Source organism: Petaurus breviceps, unplaced genomic scaffold (assembly GCF_028583685.1).
Source record: "Petaurus breviceps papuanus isolate PSGF00001 unplaced genomic scaffold, PetGlider_PUasm1.0 90686, whole genome shotgun sequence".
In the NCBI taxonomy this organism is placed as follows: domain Eukaryota; kingdom Metazoa; phylum Chordata; class Mammalia; order Diprotodontia; family Petauridae; genus Petaurus; species Petaurus breviceps.
In genome coordinates, this window is record NW_027187309.1 from 300,060 (window position 1) to 323,174 (window position 23,115).

Below are 23,115 nucleotides of genomic sequence, written 5' to 3' on the forward strand. Positions count from 1 at the left end.
AAACATTTCCATAATATAGCATATTTTTTAAAAAGATTATTGCATATGAATCTGTAAACTTATTTGTACAACTTGCCATTCCTTTTAAATATATAACAAAATTATCATGTGAGCTATGATGGCTACCTTTAGACACAAATATGTATATACATATGTGTATATATGTAAACTCATTTTATATATATATATATATACTTCTATTTATAATTTTTTTCTCTATGGATGCAGATAGCATCTTCCTTCATTTGTCTTTTGTAGCTATTTCAGGTATTTATAATGGTCAAAATGATTTATTTGCTCAAAGTTGTTCTTAAAATAATATTGCTATTACTGGATACAACATTCTCTTGGTTCTGCTGATTTCGTTCTGCATTATTTCATGCAAGTCTATCCATGATTTTCTAAGATCATTGAGCTCATTATTTCTTATAGCAAAGTAATATTCCATCACAATCATATACCACAACTTGTTTGGACATTCCCCAGTTGACAGGCATCCCTGCAATTTCCAGTTCTTTGTCACGATAAAAAGAGTTGCTATAAATATTTTAGAACATATAGGTTATTTTCCTATTTCTCTTCTCATCTTTGGAAATAGACCCAGTAGTAGTATTGCTGGGTCAAAAGGTATAGGCAGTTTAATAATTCTTTGAGAATAATTCCAGATTGTTCTCTAGCATGATTGAATCAGTTCACAATTCTACCAACAATGAATTTTTCCACATCCCCTTCAATATTTGTTGCTTTCCCTTTCAGTCATTTTAGACAATCTGATAGGTTTAAAATGATATCTCAAGGTTGTTTTAATTTGCATTTCTCTAATCAATAATAATTCAGAGCATTTTTTTCATACGACTATAAGTTTTTCTGATTTCTTCATTGGTAAACTGCCTGTTCATATTCTTTGACCATTTATAAATTGGGGAATGACTTGTATTCTTATAGATTTGACAAAGTTTTTTACATATATGAGATATGAATTTTACCTGAGAAACTGTTTATAAATCCACACCCCATCCCCCCCATTTTTATGCTTTCCTTTTGATTTTTGACTACATTTGTTTTATTTCTACAAAAAAATTTTAAGTTAATGTAATCAAAATTATTCATTTTACACCTCACTCTGCTCTCTATCTCTTGTTTATTCATGATAGTTTACCTACCCATAAGACTGATAAGTAATATGTTCCATGTTCTTCAAATTTTCTTGTAATATCTTTATATCTATGTCATGTTTCCATTTTGAACTTATCTTGGTAAACAGTGTAAGATATTGATATGCCCAATTTCTGCCATACTGCTTTCCAGTTTTCCCAGTAATTTTTGCCAAATAATGAATCCTTATCCCCAAATCATAAGTTTTTACACTTGTCAAATACAAGGTTACTATATTTATTTGTTGCTGTAAACTATATGATTACTCTGTTCCATTGATCTACCTTTCTATTTCTTAGCCAGTAACAAATAATTTTGATAATTATTGTCATATAATAAAGTTTAAGATCTGATACTGTTAAATCTCCTTCCTTTACATCTTTCATGTTGGTGTTATTAATTCTTTTGATATTCTTAACTTTTTTTTTTTTTGCATTTTTTAGAGGGCAATTGGGGTTAATTGACTTGCCCAAAGTTTTTTGTGTCAAGTGTCTGAGGCTGGATTTGAACTCAGGTCCTCCTGACTCCCAGGGCTCTATTCACTGCACCACCTAGCCACTCTGATAGTCTTAACTTTTTGTTCTTCCAAATTAATTTTATTATTATTTTTTCTAATTCAGTAAAATGGTTTTTGGTAATTTAATTGGGATTGCATGTAATATATAAATTAGTTTAGGTAAAATTGTCATTTTTATTGTATTGGTCTTGCCTACTATGAACAATAAATATTTCTCTAAATAATTAAATCTGATTTTATTAGTATAAAAAGTTGGGTTTTTTTTGGTTTTTGTAATTTTGTTTATATAGTTCCTGGTTTTGTTTTGGCAAGTGTATTCCTAGGTATTTTTTTTTACTGTTGAGTTATTTTAAATGGGATATCTCTTACTATCTCTTCCTGCATGGTTTTGTTTATGGTATATAGGAATGCTGATGATTTTGTTGATTTACTTTATATCCTGCTACTTTGCTAAAATTATTAATTGTTTCAACTAACTTTTTGGTTGAGTCTTTGGGATTTTCCAAGTAGATCATCATATTGGTTGCAAAAAGAAATAGTCTTATTACCTCCTTCCTTATTCTGATTCCTTCTATTTCTTTTTCTTATTGCTATTACTAGGATTTCCAATGCAATACTGAATAATATTGGTGACACTGGGCATCTTTGTTTCACACCTGATCTTACTGGGAATGCTTCTAGCTTATTCCCGTTACAAATAATGATTGAAGATGGTTTTAAATAGTTTTTCTCAATCTAAGGAAAAATCAATTTATACCTATACTTTCAAGTGGTTTTAATAGAAATGAATATTGTATTTTATGAAAAGCTTTTCTATCTATCGATATAACCATGATTAAAAAAAACTTGTATTATTGATATAATCAATTAGGTTACTAGTTTTCCTTATGTTAAACCATGTCTTCATTCCTGGTAGCTTACATTCTAATGGGGGAAGGCAACACATAAAAGAAAGCTGAAAAGCCATGGGGGTGTGGTGAGGGGTAGGGTGAAAGAAGTTACTTGCCAACTAGTAAACAGCTGAGCTAGAGTCCAAAATGAGAGCCTTTGACTCCAGATCCAGTACACACACAAAATTACTGTCTGTGGTGCTGTGAAGCATCATCTCCTAGTGAAAAGAGCACTGGATCTGAAAACAAAATACCTGCATCTGAAATGCAGCTTGACAGCTTAACCTGCTTGCCTGTGTGATCTTGGACAAAGAAGTTGATTTCCCTCAGTCTCAGTTTCTTTCTCTATAAAATTAGGAAATTGGACTAGATGGCCATTAAGATCAGTTCTAGTTCTAAATCTTAGCATCCTTTAGTTTACCATTGTTCCATACCGATCCAAGTCTTATTCTATCCATTAGGTCTTTGCAAAAGTCTGTTGCAAGTAAATATCAATACCAGTCAACAGTTATCAAGGTCCTATGTGCCAGGGATTGGAGATATAAAGATAGAATGAGGCATTCCCTGTTCTCAGTGAGTTTACATTCAATCATGGAAATGTAGTCACATGAATAGATATATAAGGTGGGGGAAGGGGGGAGGAGGAGGCATAAAAGAGAGAATGTATTTACTAAGTGCCTACTATGTGCTAGGCACTGTGAATAAACCCTTTATTTACAACTATTATATCATTTTATTTTCACAACAATCCTGGGAGGTGGGAGTTATTTTAATCTTCTTTTTATAATTAAGGAAACTGAGGCACACAGAAGTTAAGTGACTTGTCCAGGGTCACACTGTAACTGTCTGAGCTAGATTTGAACTCAAGCATTCTTGGCTCCAGGTCTGGTACTCTATTCCCTATATTACCTAGATAGTTCTAGTAGAATAGAAAGTGATTGATGGAGGAAAGCCACTAGATTTTATTTAGAAGGTGGCACTAGAGCCAAGTCATATAAGAAACTAGGGATTCGAATAGGGGAAGGTGATGAGAAAATGCATTCCAGGCATGAAAGGGGACAGTTAGTACAAAGACACAGAGATGGGAAAGCCTTGCATGTGGAACAATAAGAAGGCCAGTTCTTATGGCCAGTGACTATAATGAACACAAAGAAGAGTAATGTATAAGAGGTAGGCTGGGCCCAAGCTGTGGAGGATTTTGAATGCCAAATAGGAGTTTATATTTCCCAGAGGTAACATGGAGCCTCTGGAGTTTACTGAGTGTTGGGAGTGGGCAAGAGATAGACATAAATTTGTCAAATCTCTACTTCAGAAAAATCTCTTTGGCAATTATGTGAAAGGCAGATTGTGAAGGGAGATGAGTCAGAGGCCAATTCAGCAGTTATTGAAAAAGTCCATTGTAGTTTTTAGAAGCTATGAAGTCATCTGTATGTCAATTTCTATTCTCACTGATAAGACGGGTCTCCTAAAGCAAGACAACATTGCCTCCTCATGATCTTAGGGCTGCTCCTGAGGGGCTGGGGATTATTTTCTCTAAAGCTATTGGCTTAAGTTCCCATTCTAATGCGTTTTCCCCAATTTTAACCACCAGTGATTAGTGCTACAGATTGACTTAACTAATTAATATCAATTAACTTTTACAAAGGGATATTTACTGTGAAGATATGACAATAATAGAAGTTATAAAGCTATTTCCCCTCTACATCTGTGGGTATACTCTCCCCTCCTCCCACCTTGGTCCTGGGGAGAGTGGGCTCAAACTCAAAGCATTTACTCCACCAAGTATACTTCTAAAGGAGGCATAACCAACAGATGAAGCACTGTTGTTCCCTCTTGTCTGCTTTTTGCCTATTCTGGGTCAAATAGGGTGGCTTGAAATTTCACCTCTCTTCATCTTAGTTGGCTATAAAATCTGGCATATCAGGCTCCTAGACCTCTGGTGCCTTATCATTCTGACCTTTTGAAGCTCACAGGGCTATAACTGACCAATATTCTCTCTCTAGACAGTAAAAAGCTTTGCAAAAAGTCAAAGAACATCATTCACAGGATGCAAATCATTCCCAAGTGGGGAGGGCCTGTTCCTTCTCCCCATTCATTGACTTATAGTATGTCTCTATCATCTGAACACAGTCAGCTAGGAAAGAGAAAGAGATTCACTTTGCTTCATTAGTACCTTTTAAATGTATTCCATTTTCTGTTTAGTAGCCATTGAAAAAACTCTCTTTTCCACATGGTTAGCAGGTAGGAACTAGTTACAGAATGTCTGCTCCTCTTCTGAGTTATGTAGCATGATCCTTCTCTTACAGATAATTTTGCCTTTTGAGAAATAGGTTCCCCAGTCCTTCCATATGGGCTAGTAGCAGGCAGAGTATGCTGTGTACTCTCTGAGGACAGCGCTCACATTAGCCAGGTACCCACTACCACAATATAGTCAGTACTTCAAGGATTGGTGTATTTGTCAGGTGTGCTATTGAGAGAATTTTTTTTTAGGTATAGGTGGGGCTAGATGACCATGGAAATCTCTGTCATCTCTGGCATTCAATGTTTCTATAATTCTTTTATTTTATTGGCACAGGTACTATCTCTACCATTTCAGAGCACAGGATTCCAGAATTACTGGAATATAAAATCTTAGCTCCAGAAGACAATTTGGAGCTCATAAGACCTCTAGGTCAAAATTATATCATTTTCTGACCAACTTTCTGCTGATCAGTGTTTCTGAACCTAGCTATATTGGTCTTCAAAAGATGTAAACACATTGTGTTTGTGTCCTTTCCTGGGCATGTATCTGAAGTCCTTCCAGCTTGGCCAGTCTTACCAGAGTTTGGCTTTCATTTAGCGTAACTTTTGAGCTCCCTGGGTCAACTCTATGCAACAAAGATAAATTAGAAGGAGATGTGAGTATCCTAGAGATCACTTTCATACTTCTTTCAATTCATAACCCAAATACACCCTCTTTACTTGGTAGAATATAAGTGCCTTGGGATCGGCAACTATTTCTTTTTTTAATGTTCATTCTCTTAGTGCCTATCTATAGCACTTTGCCTATACTAACTATTTAATAAATATTTGCTGAATTTTAATTAAACATTTTATGCCCCCAAATATTTCTATTTTAATTAAATTCTAACAAACATTTATTGAATGCTTACTTTGGACAAAGTAATATTTAGATCTTTGAACAAGGTCCAAGATTCCAGAATTATTGGAACATAAAATCTTACCTCTAGAAGGGAATTTAGAGGTTATAAGGTTTCTAGGATGTTAGGAGGACATCCTATAGGTGTAAAAATTATGGAAGGGAATGAGCAAGAGTCGCATAGGATGAGCAGACATAATTGTTACCTTATTGTTCGATGAAATATCTAAATTCGTGAGAACATAGATTCATATAAGTATTTGAGCATTGTACAGCTGCCTATTCAATGCAAATTGTTCTGTCTCAGACAGAGATAATTCAGCCTTTGCTTGGGTACATCTAGTAACAGTGGACTCACTACCCTTACAAGGCATCATTCTGTTACATTTTGTTAGAAAAGTAATTTCCATTTAAACAGTTCTAGTTTTTTTTTTAACATTTTAATTTAAAATTTTGAATTTCAAATTCTATCCCTTCTTTCCTCCCTTTCCTCCCCTCCTCCAAAAGCAGAGTATGCACAGTTTTATAGCCCTCTGGGCAAAGGTCTAAACTGCTCTCCAGAATGTTTGGATCAGTTCACAACTCCACCAACAATGCATTAGTGTAGATTTCCCACATTCCCACCAACATCCAACATTTTCCTTTTTTATCATATAAGTCAGTCTGATAGGTGTGAGGTGGTACCTCAGAGTTGTTTTAATTTTCATTTCTCTAATCAATAGTGATTTAGAGCACTTTTTCATATGATTATGCATAGTTTTGATTTCTCTGTCTGAAAACTGCCTGTTCATATGTCTTTTAGTCATTTATCAATTGGGAAGTGACTTGCATTTTTATAAATTAGACTCATTTCTCTATATATTTGAGAAATGAGGTCTTTATCAGAGAAACTTGTGACAAAATGTTTTAACCCATTTTTCTGATTTCCTTATAATTTTGGTTGCATTAGTTTTGTTTGTGCAAAAACTTTTAAATTTTATATAATCAAAATTATCTATTTTACAATGCTCTCTATATCTTCTTTGGTCCTAAATTCTTCCTTTATCCATAAATCTAACAGATAAACTATTCCATTCTTTCTTAATTTTTTTTAGGTATAAGTCAGGTACCCATTTTGACCTTATCTTGGTATATGTGTGAGATGTTGGTCTATACCTAGTTTCTGCCATACTGTTTTCCAGTTTTCCCAGCAGTTTTTGTCAAATAATGAGTTTTTGTTCTAAAAGCTTGTATCTTTGGGTTTATCATATACTACATTACGATGGTCATTTACTAAATTACATAATTTATACCTAATCTATTGTACTAATTCATCACTTTTTCTTAGTCAGTACCAGATTGTTTTGATACTTACTGCTTCATAATGCAGTTTGAAATCTAGTACACCTAGAATATCCTCTTTTACATTTTTAAAAATTATTCCCTTGATATCTTTGAACTTTTGTTCTTCCAGATGAATTGTTATTATTTTTTCTAGCAGAGCATCACTTCTTTTTTTTTTTTTTGAGCAATTGGGGTTAAGTAACTTGCTCAAGGTTACACGGCCAGTTATTTCTGAGTGTGGTGCTAAGTATCTGAGCCCAGATTTGATCCCAGGTCATCTAGACTCTGGGGCTGGTGCTCTTACTCACTGTGCTACCTGGCTGCTCCTGGAGCATCACTTCTTAAGGCACAGTGTTATATAATTACATTTTATGCCACCATTTCATTAACCATTCCCTATAACCAGGTCTAGTTCTGCACTACGAACTAATACTTCCATGAACTAGTAGGTAGCTTGTCAGCTGTTTACTAGCAAGTCACTTAAACTTCTTGAGTATCAATTGCATCAACAGGAAAATGAAAAATACCTATGTAGCAGCCCACTCTGGAGCAATCCTTCAACCTGAACTCACATTTAGGGTTTGGATCCCCAGAGAGTAGCTTTTACTTTGAGGATCAGGGGTTACTCTCTTGAGTCACTCTTCTAATTCTAAAGCTCCATAATCCTCCACAATGAGGCTGCCCTTTATCAATCAGCTAGTAGACCCAATTATCTCCTAACAAAGACATTTAATAAGGTGACTTGGTAAACCATTAATTTCAAGGATTTTCCTCTCTTCTCCTCTGCTCCCTCCTCCAATAAGCCTGGGTTTCACTTTCCCATACACACAGTATTTATGGAGATAGTGAACTTAAACTTAGAGTGCAGTGGTAGTGAGGAATTCTGTATAGGCAGTGGTAAACTGAATACAGCTCACATATGCTCCAGAGAGCTGATTGTTAAATTTTCATTGTGAGCATTCATATCTGGGAAATGGGCAAATGCCACAAATCCAGACTTGATTTATTGTTTCATTGATTATCTGGTTTTAAGAAAGTAATGGACAAAATGTTTATAATGCAGATTAAACTTAAATGTCATGCATACTTTTTTTCTGGAGAGCTAGAAGTTAAGTAAACATTGACCAACATATCCCTATGCATAGAATGCATATGTGACATAGGCAACTTAATACTCCTGGCTCTAGAAGTCCTTTCTCCTTTTCTCCTAGAGTCCTTACTCACTTCCCCTTGGATTCAGAATCCCTGCTGGAAAAGTAATTCAGCTAGCTCCCAGAGCTGGATGTTTGCCATAGTCTAACTCCTATTTCTGCTCTCAGGCTTCATGTTCCTTGAAGTTGCTTTTTCCCTCAGGTGAAAATTTCTTCTGTATTTCTGTCTAGGATAAGTATTGCTGTTCTCCACCCTATACAACATCCCTAATGACTAAATGGATCCTCTTCAAAACTATGTGGCTGTTGATGAGGGTGGGGAGAAGAGAGAACTTCCATTCTTCCCCTGTAGTGGTCTCCTGGAGATATAGAAATCTCCCCCACTCTCAAACCCTGAAATTCCTCTAGGGCTTAACTATTTTCAGCCCCCAGAGTCTTGGCACTGTTTCCTTCTTAACTCAGAGAGGTGTTTGCACCTCCTTAAGGGATCAGGGGAATGACATGTCTTTACAGTAAGTTTAACATTTTATTAACAACTTGTGATCACATTCTGGGCCTTCTGTGGCTATAGTACTTGAGGCTGGGGCAGGGTATACTTGTACTATCCACCCTGTGGGGTTGTTATAAGGATGTTGTTATTAACTTGTGCCTGATTCTCTGACTCTCCATAACCCTGGTTTTTTGTTTTTTTCAGTCATTTCGGTTGTGTTTGACTCTTTTTGACCCTATTTGGGTTTTTCTTGGCAAAGATACTAAAGCAGTTTGCCATTTCGTTCTACAGCTCATCTAACAGAGGAGGAAGAAAGACAAACCAGGTTAAGTGACTTGTCCAGGGTCACATAGCCAATAAGTGTCTGAGATCAGATTTGAACTCATGAGGATGATTCTTCCTGATTCCAAGCCCAGAGTCCTATTCACTGAGCCACCTGGCTGATTTGTTATAAGGATAGTGCTTTGTAAACCTTAAAGCATTATGGAAATTGGAATTGTTATTATTGTATTTTAAGACAGCTGTTAGCCAACTCCCCACCTTCCTCCAAACCCCAATGGCCAAATAGGATTTCCCTTATATTTAATTCTGCACTGGAATGGACTGAGAGGGCTTGACTGAGATTCTGTATATTCGGTATATTAGGAGTAATACAGAATATATTTTTGGGGGATTCAGTGAAAAAAAGTCAGTAAAAATGAAATATACACTTGCTTATTCCATTAATAAAAACGAAACATTGGCTAATCTGACTGTCTCTACAGGGAGGGACAGGATGTTCTCATTTATACAGAAACCAAACAACCAGAAAGCTCAAATAACTGCCTGCTTTGCAGCAAGTAAACAAAGATCATTTCTATTTATAATGATGACCTGAAGCTCTTGGAAGTCCTGGGTGCATTGTTGGGACCCAAGAAAGATCACACTCTGGTCAGAACAGTTTCATTGTCAGTAATACTCGATTCATTGTCAGTCATACTTGATTATGTTTTAATTCCTTTGAAAATTAGCGATCCGTGTATGAACATAACTCTGGATTAATCAGCCAGGCTGATTAAAATAAAGAATGTTGTAACATTTGGTAGCATTTCCTGATCAGCTGGAGTTCTATTTTCTTACTATATATAAATTTATACACATACACACACATACAACACACACATATGTGTGTGTATTTTTTTTTGAGGAAAGTAAGTTGGAACATTTTCTTCTTTAGCAAAAAGATCCCTCATAAACAAAGATATAGAGCCAAAGATTGTTAGACCTAAAAGGGACCTTTTGCAGAGAAAGAAAACAAGGCCCAGAGACTGACCATGTTTTTCTCAAGGTTACACAAGGAGTTAGTGACAGACCTGAGACCCAGGTCTCCTGACTGCTATTCCACTATTCTTTTTACAATACTGCAGATGTAATTTTTTTGTTTTTTAAGAATTGGAAGTATTTTGCTTTTGGCTTTTTATTTACGATGATCTTTCCTTAGGGACTGATTCCTTTCCTGGCAAGGGGATTTGTGAGTACACTGTTTCCTCTTTAAACCCTATTTGTTCTGTCTTTAAATCCAAAAGCTAAGATTCCAGTTGTAATTCTTAAGGTGAAGAGTTACTTGCCTTGCTTAGCTTTGATGAATGTCAGGATAATAATTAACAATACCTTGGGTTTTGAGAACGTTTTTCACTTTTCCTGTGTTAGGAACCTTTAGCACCAGGCCAAGAGCTCAGGTTACAGGGCCTCATGTAAGAGGTATAAAATAATATATTCGCTTAGAGTTTGGCCTGAGTTTCAAGAGACCTTAGGCATCAAATCCAACCCCTTCATTAAACAGAAGAAGAAACTGAGGTCAATGTGTTGAAGTGACATTCAAGGTCACCCACAGTTATTGAGCAGCAGCTGAATAAAAAACTAACTAAAGGGGTGTCTAGGTGGCACAGTGAATAGAGCACTGGCCCTGGAGTCAGGAGGACCTGAGTTGAAATCCTACCTCAGACACTTAACACAAAAACTAGCTGTGTGACCTTGGGCAAGTCACTTAACCCCAGTTGCCCTTCCTTCCCCCCTCCAAAAGAAAAAACAAAACAAAACAAACCCCCAAGCCCCCAAAAAACTCACTGAAAGGCTGGGAACACTTACTGGCTCTAGGCAAATCATTTAATCTCCTAGGCTTCAGTTTCTTCATCTATGAAATGAGGGCATTGTAGTACTCTCTAAGATCCCCTATCTAATCTGTTGACAAGGCCTGTGAGTTTATCTTTTGTAATCTCTCTCAAATAAAGCCCATTCTCTCCTCTGGTACTACCACCATCCTGCTGCAGGCCCTCATCACCTCACACCTGGACTTTTGCAGTGGTCTGCTTGGGGGGGTCCAATCTGCCACAAGTGTCTCTCCAGTCCAGCCCATTTTTCACTCAGCTATCAAAGTGATTTTTCTAAAGTTCAGGTCTGACTATGTCACACTTGTCTCCTTCCCTGCTCAATAAAACCTCCAGTGTCTCTCTACGAAACTTCTAGGTTCAAATATAAAATCCTCTGTTTGACTTTCAAGGTCCTTCATAACTTCTTAAACTTACATCTCTCCCCCTGCCCCTCTCCCCTACATATCTTTGATCCAGTGACACTGGCCTCCTTGCTGTCCTAGGAACAAGCAACATTTTCCCACTCTGGGCATTTTAACTGTTGGTCCCTCCTGCATGGAATGTTCTCCTTCATCTCTGCTTCCTGGCCTCCCTGAATTCCTTCAGTTCCCACCTGAAATCCCACCTTCTACAAGAAACCTTTCCCAATACCGCCTAACTCTAACACCTTCGCTCTGTTTACTTTAATTTGCATAATTTGTTTACACGTAGTTGTTTGCATGCCGTCTCTCTCATTAACTGTTGAGCTCCTCAGGGATTTAGAATACTTTTTGTCTCTCTTTGTATCCCCAGCTGTTTTTTGAAGGGGGGAAGGCAAGGCAATTGGGGTTAAGTGACTTGCCCAAGGTCACACAACTAGTTAAGTGTCAAGTGTCTGAGACAGGATTTGAACTGAGATCCTCTGACTCCAGGGCTGGTGCTGCCCCATATCTCCAGCTTTTTGCATAGTGCCTGGCACATAGTAAAGCACTTAGGAAATTGACTGACCAACTTTTGACAAGAGAAATGAATTATATTGAAATATAGCTTTTGTTTCTTTGATTGATTAGTCATGTGCAACTCTTCATGACCCCATTTAGGGTTTTCTTCGCAAAGATACTAAAGTGATTTACCATCTCCTTCTCCAGCTTATTTTGCAGGTGAGGAAACCAGAGGCAAACAGGGTTAAGTGACTTGTCCAGGGTCACATAGCTAGTAAGGTCACATTTGAACTCAAGTCTTCTTGACTCCAGGACCATCATTCTATCCACTGAATAATTAAAAAGAAACAACAAGAAGCTCACAGACCCCAGTTAAGAACACTTAAACCAGATGATCTTTCAGTTGGTCTCTAATTAATCAATCACCAGGCTAATTCACAAGCATTGTTTAAATGTCAAATAAATTACAAACATTTCAGTTCTACTGACTGTGGTCTCTTCCAAAGGTGAAATTACGTGACTTGGTCAGCTGCTCAGCATAGTAACCCAGGTGTCTTAACTCTGACAACAAATTCAGCACTTGTTTTATTTTCATCTTTGCATCCCCAGTGCCTTGCATATAGCAGGTACTTAATAAATATTTATTGAAATTAAGTTCTACTGATTTTTACCAAAGCTTAATTTCATTTGAATCAAAAATGACTTATTAGAATAAATACTTTCTATGTCCAAGTTACTGGGCTAGATGAGATGGGTACAAAGAGGAAATGAAAAATAGACCCTGTCCTTAAGGACCTTACATGAAAATGGGGGTGAGAGAGACACAATATTTAAACAGATAAATAAATACAAAATATTTTGAGGAGGGAGAAAGATCCAATTAGGGAGTTTAAAAAAAGTGCTTATGAGGGCTGGCTAGGTGATGCACTGGCCCTGGAATCAGGAGGACCTGAGTTCAAATGTGTCCTCAGACACTTAATACTTACTAGTCATGTGACCTTGGGCAAGTCACTTAACCCCAATTGCCCTGCCTCCCCCCCCCAAAAAAAAAGCAAAAAAAAAGTGCTTACAGAGGAGGTGGCATTTTATCTGAGCTTTACAGAACGTTAAAGGTTCTTATAAGGTGGAAGATGAGGAGTGCTTTCCAAGCAACGTAGGATAGTCTGAGTCAAGTTCAATATAATAATCCAGATGTTCTGGCTTTCTTTTCAGAGTTTTCTCCATTATGCCATAGCTTGCTACTCTCAGTCTGAGAATCCCTGAATTTAGGATTTAGGGCCTACTCAAAGGGATAGAGTGGCATCCTTCCTTGCCTTTTCCACCTATCTCAATCCCTGTTCTTACTGCCTAAAATGGATTTTTCTCCCAATGTCTGTCTATGTTAGAGTCACTCTGTGCTCAAAATTTCCAGAAGACAAAGAGCTTTCCACTTACCACTTATCACTCAGCTTTCTGCCAGAGCCTCCAAGGAAAGCATGCAGTTCCCAGGATTCCAGAACAGCACAGTCTCTTTCTGCACTTGTGACTAATGTCAAGACTTCTGCAAGAAGAGTTAACAGTTACACAGGGAAAAATATTAAGTACACGATGTTAAAAAAAAATCCAACAATTCATCATGCTGATGAGTTGAGAATGAGAAAGTGTGTGGGATGATAACATTACTCTTTGCTTGAAAAAAGAATCACAAAAATTAAAGGTGGAAAAGGAGTCCTTGAATTATGCAGTCAATCAGCCTCACTCCCTTAATAAATATAATAATATTTGGTTCAATTTTATTCTGGAGAAGAATTGTCCCCATCACAGAGTTGAACTTGGGTGTTCCATAATGATACACTTGGAACAGTTCTAAGCTGTTTCTTCCCTGCCTCCCTCCTCTCCCGCTATATCTTTGTTCTAAATTTGTCTAGATGTCTACATGTTACTTTTGCAGTCATAAGATTTAGAGCTAGAAGGAACCTAAGAGGCCATTGAGGCCACAGTGTTTCTTAATCTTTTTTGTGTCATGGACCCCTTTGGCAGTCTGGTGAAGCCCCTTCTCAAAATAATGCTTTTAAATGCATAAAATACATAGAATTACGAAGGAAACTAATCATATTGAAATACAATTATTAAAATATTTTTAAAGTTCACAGACCTTTAAATTAAGATTAATTTAAAGATTAATTATCTTTAATTTAAAGATTAAAAATCTTTCTTTTCCAGATGAGGAAACTGAGACCCAGACAGGTGAAGAGAATTGCCCAATGTCACACAGGCAGTAATAATAATAAGAATAGATGATATTTATGTAGCATGCTAATGTTGCAAAGTACTTTACGTACATTATCTGCTTTGTAGAAATAGAATTAAAACCCAGGTCCTCTGATTTCCATTCTTTCTCCAATACCATGCTGTCTCTTACTGTGTTTCCCCGATAATAAGACACTGTCTTATTAATTTTTTTGGAAAGAAAAACACCAGAGGGCTTATTTTCAGGGGAAGGCTTATGTTGTCCTGCCTCAGCTCTCCTCCGTGGCACTGCTCTCAATGGCGCCAGCAAGCAAATCACTGGGGAAAAATAGGATGACGCGCTCACTGCTGCAGCTCTGATTGGATGCAGCTTGGAGCGCGGCGTGCGTTTCACGGGGGGGGCGGGGATGGTGCATACAGAGGGTACCGTAATGTAGCGTGTAGCGCAGGGGATCACCTTCACTACAGTAGCAATCTCAATAGGGCTTATTTTCAGGGGAGGGCTTATTTTAGAGGAATCTTACACAGTAAGGGGAGGGCTTATTTTTGGGATAGGTCTTATTATCGGGGAAACATGGTATACTGCCTTAAATTAGGTAAAAATAGCCACTGATGATTTGTATACCAACCTTGCTCTCTTCTCCATTTTCATTTAAAGCTTTTAGGTGTGGGTATGCAATTTCATGTGTTTTCCTTGCTTAGTATAATACCATGTGTATTCAGTAAACAAGCACATTCTTAAAATAAATTTCAAAGGGAGAAATGACTCTGTTTAGTGGAAAGAGCGCTGGATTTGGAAATCAGTCTATTTCGGTCTGAATGTTGGTCCTGACACTTACTATTGTGACTGTTACTCCAGGTTCTTGGATATCTGGAAAATAGGGATAATAATACTAACAGAGGTAGTCTGGTGAAGTAGATAGTGCTAACGTTGGAATCAGGAAGACAATCCTGCTTCCAGCATTTACTGTGTCAACTTAGACTAGTTGAGAAACTCCCTAAGCTATTAAAATTCTCACACTGCCAATAATCCCCATGCTAAGGAAACCACAATATTTCTTTTATTTGGGGAACTCATAGTAAAATTCTGTATATGTGAGTTTTTATTATATTCTTTCCCTCCCTTAAATACACACACACACACACACACACACACACACACTGTGTAGCCTTCTTTATTTGTGACTTACAAACCTTCTAGTTTCTCTTCTGAAATAGCTATTAAATATGGTCAGACAGGTTTCAAATTTTGAATTTCTTGCCTGGTTCCTTCCCACTGTTTAGTCCACTTTAAGGCTGCCTCTCTTTGCTGCTAGAAGTGAGTGTGCTCAGAGAAAGCAGACTAAGTAATAATAAAAATAATAGGATATATTTCCATAGAACTTCAGGATTTTTACAGTGCTATACTCATATCAATTTTATGAATTAAGCAGTGGAAGAATTATCACTCCCATTTTATAGATGAGGAACTGAAGGCTCAGACAGGTGGATTTGCCCATAGTCACATAGCTTAAAAATGGCAGGTTGGGATTTGAATGAACCCAGGTGTTCTTAGTCCCAGGTCTAGTGAGCTTAGTCTTAAGAAAAGTTGGGAAAGAAAATATACTGGAGAAAAATAATTATAGCTTGCACTCTAAATCCAAATGTAGAAAATTTTCACATTATTCTTCATTTGAGATTATCTGATCTTCCACCCATGAATCTGAAGATCTGAGAATTGAATGCACAAATACAATCCCATTTTAATGAACTAGATAGAGGTAATTAAGATAGATTACTTTAATTAGATTACTTTTACTTCATCTTTTTATTAAATTTTTTTATCAACAAAAATCTATTTTTCTCTCCCTCTTACTTCCCCTTCATTGAAAAGAAAAAATGGAACAAATCTTTTATCAAATATGCACAGAGAAACAAAATGAACTCCCTCATTGATGATGTCTTACTCTGACACCTCATTCTTAGGAGATGCGTAGCTTGCTTCATCACTGGTCCTCTGAAATGGTGATGGGTGTTCATTCAGAGTTTTTAAGTCTCCCAATTCAGTCAGTCAGTTAATATCATTAAATACTTTCTATATGCTAGACACTGTGCTAAGTGCTAGGGATACAAAAAAGTTGTTTGTCTTTATAAGGTTATTGTTATTATATAAATTGTTCTGGTTATATTCACTTCACTCTGCAATAGTTCAACTCTTCCCAAGTTTTTATGTAACCATCCTTTTCATCATTTCTTATAGCACAATAGTATTTCTTTACATTCGTATACTGTAATTTCTTTAGTCGTTCCCAATTGACTGGCACTGTCTTAGTTAATTGAATTACTTTTAAATAAAGATTTTGTATTCTTGTGTACAGAAGGGCAGGGTTTACTTGTTTCTTTGCTCATTTAAATAAAGTAAACTCAACTGAACTCAATACTTCAGGTGACACAGGACTACAGTTGCTACCAGTAATGGCTTCTTAGGGCTGCAGAGAGCTCTGAATTGTTGGTTCACTGAACTGAGGGATATAGAGTCTCTGGGTTGTTGGAAGCAAGAAATAGCTGAAATTGATGTTAACTATGAAAATGGATGCTCTTATAACCTCTGCCAGAGGCAGTAAAGAGTACTGGAAAGCATACTCAAGTCAAGAAGACTTGTTTTCTGCCCTAGCTTTACCACTTTTGTGTGACCTTGGACATGTCATTTAACTTTTTGGAGCCTTAGTTTCCTTCTCTCTAAAAGGAAGGACTTGAACTGGATGATTGCTCAGATACCCTGGCTCTAAATCCCACAATCCACTTAACCTCTCCAGACCTCAGTTTCTTCACCTGTAAATGAGAGGGAAGGTCCCTTCTAGTTTAATATTCTGCTTTCCTCCTCACTCCCTCACACCAGTTTATCTTCTCTTCTTTGCACCCTGCTGAATTTCCAGAATACTAACACAATTACAGCTGAAACTTGAAAACATTATTGTTTAAGGACATTTGTTGTCCTTAAAGAAACAGATTACTACATGGACAGGGGATTGGAAATATTTATTTTGAATGATACTTTTTTAATTAGCTAGATTGTGCATAACTCAGTGAAAACATCATCTCTATTAGCTTCAGTAAACAAAGCCCTGAGAGATAGCATGGTAAAGTGGGTAGAAGGATGGATTCAGGCAGGAAGTCTCAGGTTTGAATTCTACCTCTGAAGGATCCTGGTTGTGTGATCCTGGGCAAATCAGAGCCTTGGATCTCAGATCCCCAGGGCAACTGTCTAATGAGTCTATGACTATATAGTAAGTGTGAAATAGTGGCTGGTCACCATTTGTAGAGGGAGTTTACTCGCCAAGGTTCCTCACACCAAATGAAACCTAGATCTGAACCAAACAAAATCCTTTAACAATAGCATCCTATGGAGCGGCTAGGGGGCACAGTGAATAGAACACTAGCCTTGCAGTCAGGAGGACCTGGGTTCAAGTCTGGCCTCAGACACTTAACACAAAAACTAGCCATGTGACCTTGGGCAAGTCACTTAACCCTAATTGCCCCTCCCTCCCCCCTCCAAAAAGCAAAAAAAAAAAAAAAAAGCATTTATAAATATCTCACAGTGAAGGAGTGTTCTTGGTCACATCTGATTCAAGTTAGTCCAGTAGTTCTGGTTTGAGATTGGAATGAGGTGAGATACTTGCAGACCATATAATATTTTGCAAAAGTTAAATTTACTTAATAATAGCATGGGAAGGCTATTCAGCAAAGATTCAATGTTGGTTCATTTGGATGAAGTTCTTCCAGTCTCCATACAGGGATGCATCAGGCCTAAACAGATGCTTTGCATAGAAGAGTGTATCCCTCAAACCTGAGGAGCTAACATCTTGTGATAAATACACTGGGATTATTATGCTTTAGGCCACCAGGAAGCTATGGTTTAAGCCTTAGTCCCATAGATCAGTTAAGTCCAACTAAGCACAATACCTGGCACATAGTAACTGGTGCCTAGTAAGTGTTTTCTGATCAATTCATTGTCGTTTAAAAAAATTTATTTTTCCCCAATTATATGTTAAAAACAATTTTTTGTATTTTTAAAAAATTTCGAGTTCCAAATTTTTTCCCTCCCTCCCTCCCCCCTTCCTGACATGACAAGTAATCTGATATAGGTTATATGTGTGCTATTATGTAAAACCTTTCCTTATTAGTCATTTTGTATAAGAAAATGTGAACAAAAAAAGAATGAAAAGAAAGGAAGAGTGAGAAAGGAAGGGAGGAAGGAAGGGAGGAAGGAAGGAAGGAAGGAAGGAAGGAAGGAAGGAAGGAAGGAAGGAAGGAAGGAAGGAAGGAAGGAAGAAAAAAGAAAAATAGTATGCTTCAGTCTGTATTCAGACAACAACAGTTCATTCTCTAGAGGTGAATAGTACGTTTCATCATGAGTCCTTTGGCATTGTCTTAGATTGTTGTATTGCTGAGAAGAGCTGTCATTCACAGTTCATCATACAATATTGCTGTTACTATCTACAGTATTCTTCTGGTTCTGCTCATTTCACTTTTTATCAGTTCATGTAAGTGCAAATCATTCTACTGTGACATAAAAAGTTCAAGAGATATAGTTTCTGGATAGTTAATCATTTTATTAATCATTGTTGGCAGATAATTAATAAAAGCGGTCAGTGGCACTCTCAAATGCCAAAGACCCCTCATGGAACCAACTCAATACTTACATGCATTTGGAAGAGTAGGTTGTTGGAACAAACTGTTTTCATCTGCCCATTCCAACTGGGGGAAGTCTTCACATGCTTGGAGTAGACATCCTCCTAACCCACCCAATGGGTGGTTACCCTCAACCTGATTTAACCCATCTGCTAAGATGGTTTTACTGGAGTTTGGCTGCTGCTTATGCTACAGCTTCTTGGAATCACAGGTGACATTTGAGTGAAAGGTGGATGGGCAGCCCTGAAAAGAGTTCTACAAGCCCTCACACCAGAAGTGCTAGCCCTGCATACCCCATAGCAAGCTACCCACCCTCTAAAAGAGAGGTGAGGAATATAGGATGAAGATTAAGATATTTTTTAACTTGGCCACTGGAGGAACTTATTTTGCTTGATTATATAGATTCGTTTTTAAGGGTTTTGTTTTTCTTTTTTTTCCAATGGGGAGAGAAGGATTTTATTCATTGAAAAATATGAAATTGAAAAATAATAGTAGTATAGATCAGTGCTGTTAAATGCAAATAGAAAAAGGGGGAACTAAGTGGTACATAAGTATCTCTGTGGACCACATATTGATTTAGAAAACCACATATTAACATTATCTATGTGCTACTGTATTTTATATATTTTGCCAAATATTTCCCAATTACATTTTAATCCAGAAGTACTCAGGTGCATTGTGAACAAAGTGTTTGATACCTCTGGTGTAAAGGACACCATTTACGTGAACTGTGACTGAACAGTGAGAGGGTCAATAGTAGAATCTTAGGTTTACAGGTTACTAGGGACCATAGAGGTCCCCTAAACTAAATATCTCATTTTATAAATTAGGAAATTGAGACCCTAATATAAACCTCAAACCTATGGTGTTAAAGTCATCACTGTTTTTACTGGTTCAGTCTTGTCTATCTATCTTACTAAGTAATAGACACCACACAGCTTTTGTTTTGTTCACTTGGATAAGCTTTCCTTATTCTTCCTAAGAAAGGCTAGAAGTGTTCAGAATTGTTTCTTTTAATGTGACCCAGTATATAGGAAACCAGTTAATAATATATGCAAGTCAACTTAAAGCCCTGCATTAGATCATTAATGTATCATATAATATCCATGGCAATTAGGTGGAACCGTGGATAAAGTGCTGGGCCTGAAGTCAGGAAGAACTGAGTTCAAATCCAGCATCAGACACTTACTATGTGACTCTGTGCAAGTCATTTTACCTGTTTGCCTCAGGTTTCTCATCTTTAAAATGGGGATAGTAATAGTACCTGCCTCCCAGGGTTGCTGTGAAGAACAATGAGATAATAATTATACAGTACTTAGTACTATGCCTGGTATGTAGTAAGAACTATAATTAATGTTAGGTATTATTATTATAACTCACTGAAATAGGAGAACTTCATAAGATCACGGTATTTAGAAATGGAAGGGACCTTAGGGATGATCTATTTCAGTCATTCTCAAACATTTTTGGCTCAGTACAAAATTATTTCGTTTTGAGGAATCGGGGCATGCTACTGAGGAGTTGGGAGAATTGCAGGAGTGTAAACTGCCAGTTCCAGACAATTCATGGCATACCTAGACAAAATCTGATACATACTTTTTGAGAATCTCTGATCTGATCCAACCCTGTCCTTTTACAGATGAGGAAAATGGGTGTCAGAGAGAGGAAGTAACTTGCATAAGTTTATACAGTGTGAGTGGCAGAGCCAGTATATAAAGCCAGGTCCTTGATTCCAATAAAGTTTTTTTTTTCTTCTCCATTATGCCACACTACCTTATTGCACTAAAACCCAAAATATAGATACGTGAAACCGAAATATTCAATGGCTTAGTTAAAGAGACACATTATGAAATATTTTTCATACTTTGAACAAAAAAGAAGAAACAGTCCTTACTCTTTTCTCCCCCCCCCTTCCCCCATTCAACTCAATTCCTTCTAATCAAAAGTGCAATAAAAACAACCTCAATTGGAAATCATTTTTGGTAAGTCAGGTTTGATCTCTCCATCCACAGATAAGTATAAACTTTTGTCTATAGAATTTCAGGGCTTTTGATTTCTAAAGATGAAGGAACACAATAGCAATCCCAGTAAAATTAGCAAACCAGAAGAAACAATCCATTGTTCACCATGGGGATGCAAGTCCACGCGATACAGTTCTAAGGTACTTAGACCAAAGCTCAGATAAATCAATTACCATGCCAAGAACATAAACAACAAAGACATAAATATCTTTTGTTTATATTCAGTGCAGTGTTTTCTGTGGTTGAACCAATTTTTTATTCTTATGTTATCTCTTATTAATGCTATGATTGCTCAAACCAAATCATTTCTTTTCCAACATTTATTTAAAAGTGGCAGGAATACCATCTATGGATTGCTGCTGAAATCTTTATTTGCATGGGTGCACATGGTCCTTCTCTTCTACTCAGCATAGCATGGAAGTGGTTTTAGGTTCTTGAAGTTTAGACCAATCATGGGCAAGCTCTGGAAGGTTCCACCAAGCTGGCAAGCAATCATGTCCTTTGTCTGGTCTCTGAAAGATCTGCCTAGCAAAGTTGGGAGAGGCTCACCACCAGGTTGGTCACAGTATGATTCATTTTCTGGTCACAGAAACATGAAAATCACAGAATTTCAGACTTGGAGGCCATTCATTGAATGGTTGTTCAGTGACCATTCAGTCCAATCATAAATTACAAAGAATCCCTAAAAAGTAGTCATCCAACCTTTGCACATCTTTAATAAAATGACATCTAGCCCATTCTAAGATAGCCCATCCCACTTATGGGTAGCTCTAATTTAGGAAGGGTTTTCTGGAATGAAACTTCCCCTACCTCTTGCTCCTAGATCTATCCTCTAGGACCAAATAGAATAAGTCTAATCCCTCTTTCACATGACAGGGTACTTAATGATAGCTATCATGGTCCCACTAGTGTCCTCTCTTCTTCAGGCTAAATACCCACAGTTCCTTCAACCAGTATTCCTATGTCACGGATTAAGACAGTGCACTAACCTTATTGCTTCTATATACTATCCAATCTATCCATTTCCTTCCTAAATTGTGGCAGCCAGAAATTATGCATCCCAAAATCATATTATCTTTTTCCCCCCTAAAACTAGGATTCAAAATAATTACTGATCTTCATTGGTAGGGAAGTTTCCTCACTGGGAGCTCCTCACAAGGATGAGCTTATAGGTCTGGGGAAAAAAATAAACATACCATTGATATATATTGAGCTTGAACTCTACTAAAACCTACTAAAAGAAATTTTATATAACTTAGGCCTCCCCATTTTGTACTTGCGAAATCAATTTTTGGTGCCCAAGTGTAAAGTCTTAATTTATCCATATTATATTTCATCTTATTACATTCAACTTAATGCTCTATGGTCTAGCCTAGTGACTTTCCATAAATGCCATATTTTGATCGATCCCTATAAAAGCCTACATAATTAAATATTTCCTCAGTCAAAGGAAGTACCCTTTTATACTTCCTGGCTTCCACCACCTCTTGTGATACTTTTTCTAACATATACAATTAACTACTAAAACACTGACTCCCTTTGGAGTGTAAAAATCTTAGTTATCAGAAGCATATAAAACATGTCCTTCATCTATCTCCTGATAATTCTCTTTGCCTCAAGTAGCATCCAGTCTGATCCTGTTCTCTTTACTGTGATCTTAAGACCCAATTACTTTTCCAAATTAGGGTTTCTGCTAATCAGAGAGAATAAAAACTATGTAGAGAGATTAACCTTCTCTGCAGATCGACTGTTTTCATACAATTAAGTCTATACTTCTTATCTATGTCTTTGTTTAATCTACTACCCATTGAAAACCTCTTATGATCCCAGTAGTGCTCAAGATTTGAGTCCTATCCCAAAAGTGATAATACTACCTACTCCACAGGGTTCATAGTCTCTAAAGGCAGAGGGGACCTTTCAAATAATTTAATTAGCTCATTCACTTTACTGAAGAGGAAATTGAGGTGCAAAAAGAAGGGTGACTTAGTCCCAGGCCCTCTGATTTTAAATCCTAGTCTTTTTTCACTATGCCTTTCAATTTGCTTTGTTCTTTATGAAATTATTTTGCTGGCCCAGTAGAAAAGTCTTTTGTTCTCTCTGTCCTAAGGGAATCAAATGATCTTTGGAAAGTTTTTGACCCTGAGTTCCACATGTCAACAAGTGGTTTGCCCCAGCACTATGCCACAAGTACTGGCCTCTTACTCACATATAACCCGTGGTTGAACTTCCCTCCCAGTTGGAAGCAGCCTGCCTACTCATCTTATCTGAGGCATGTGGGAGAAGGACAAATAAATATTATTAGATTAGATGAAACGTGATTTAGTTGGATTAAAAAAAAAAACTGCGTGGTGACTTTGGGGATTTTTTTTTAATGAGGGAAGCCGCTCTGGAAATGGATTGAATTCAATGGCTCAGTCTTCAGCTGGAAGTTGAAAGGGGTGGTACCCAGAAACATACTATTTGATGACTGAATTTAGTCA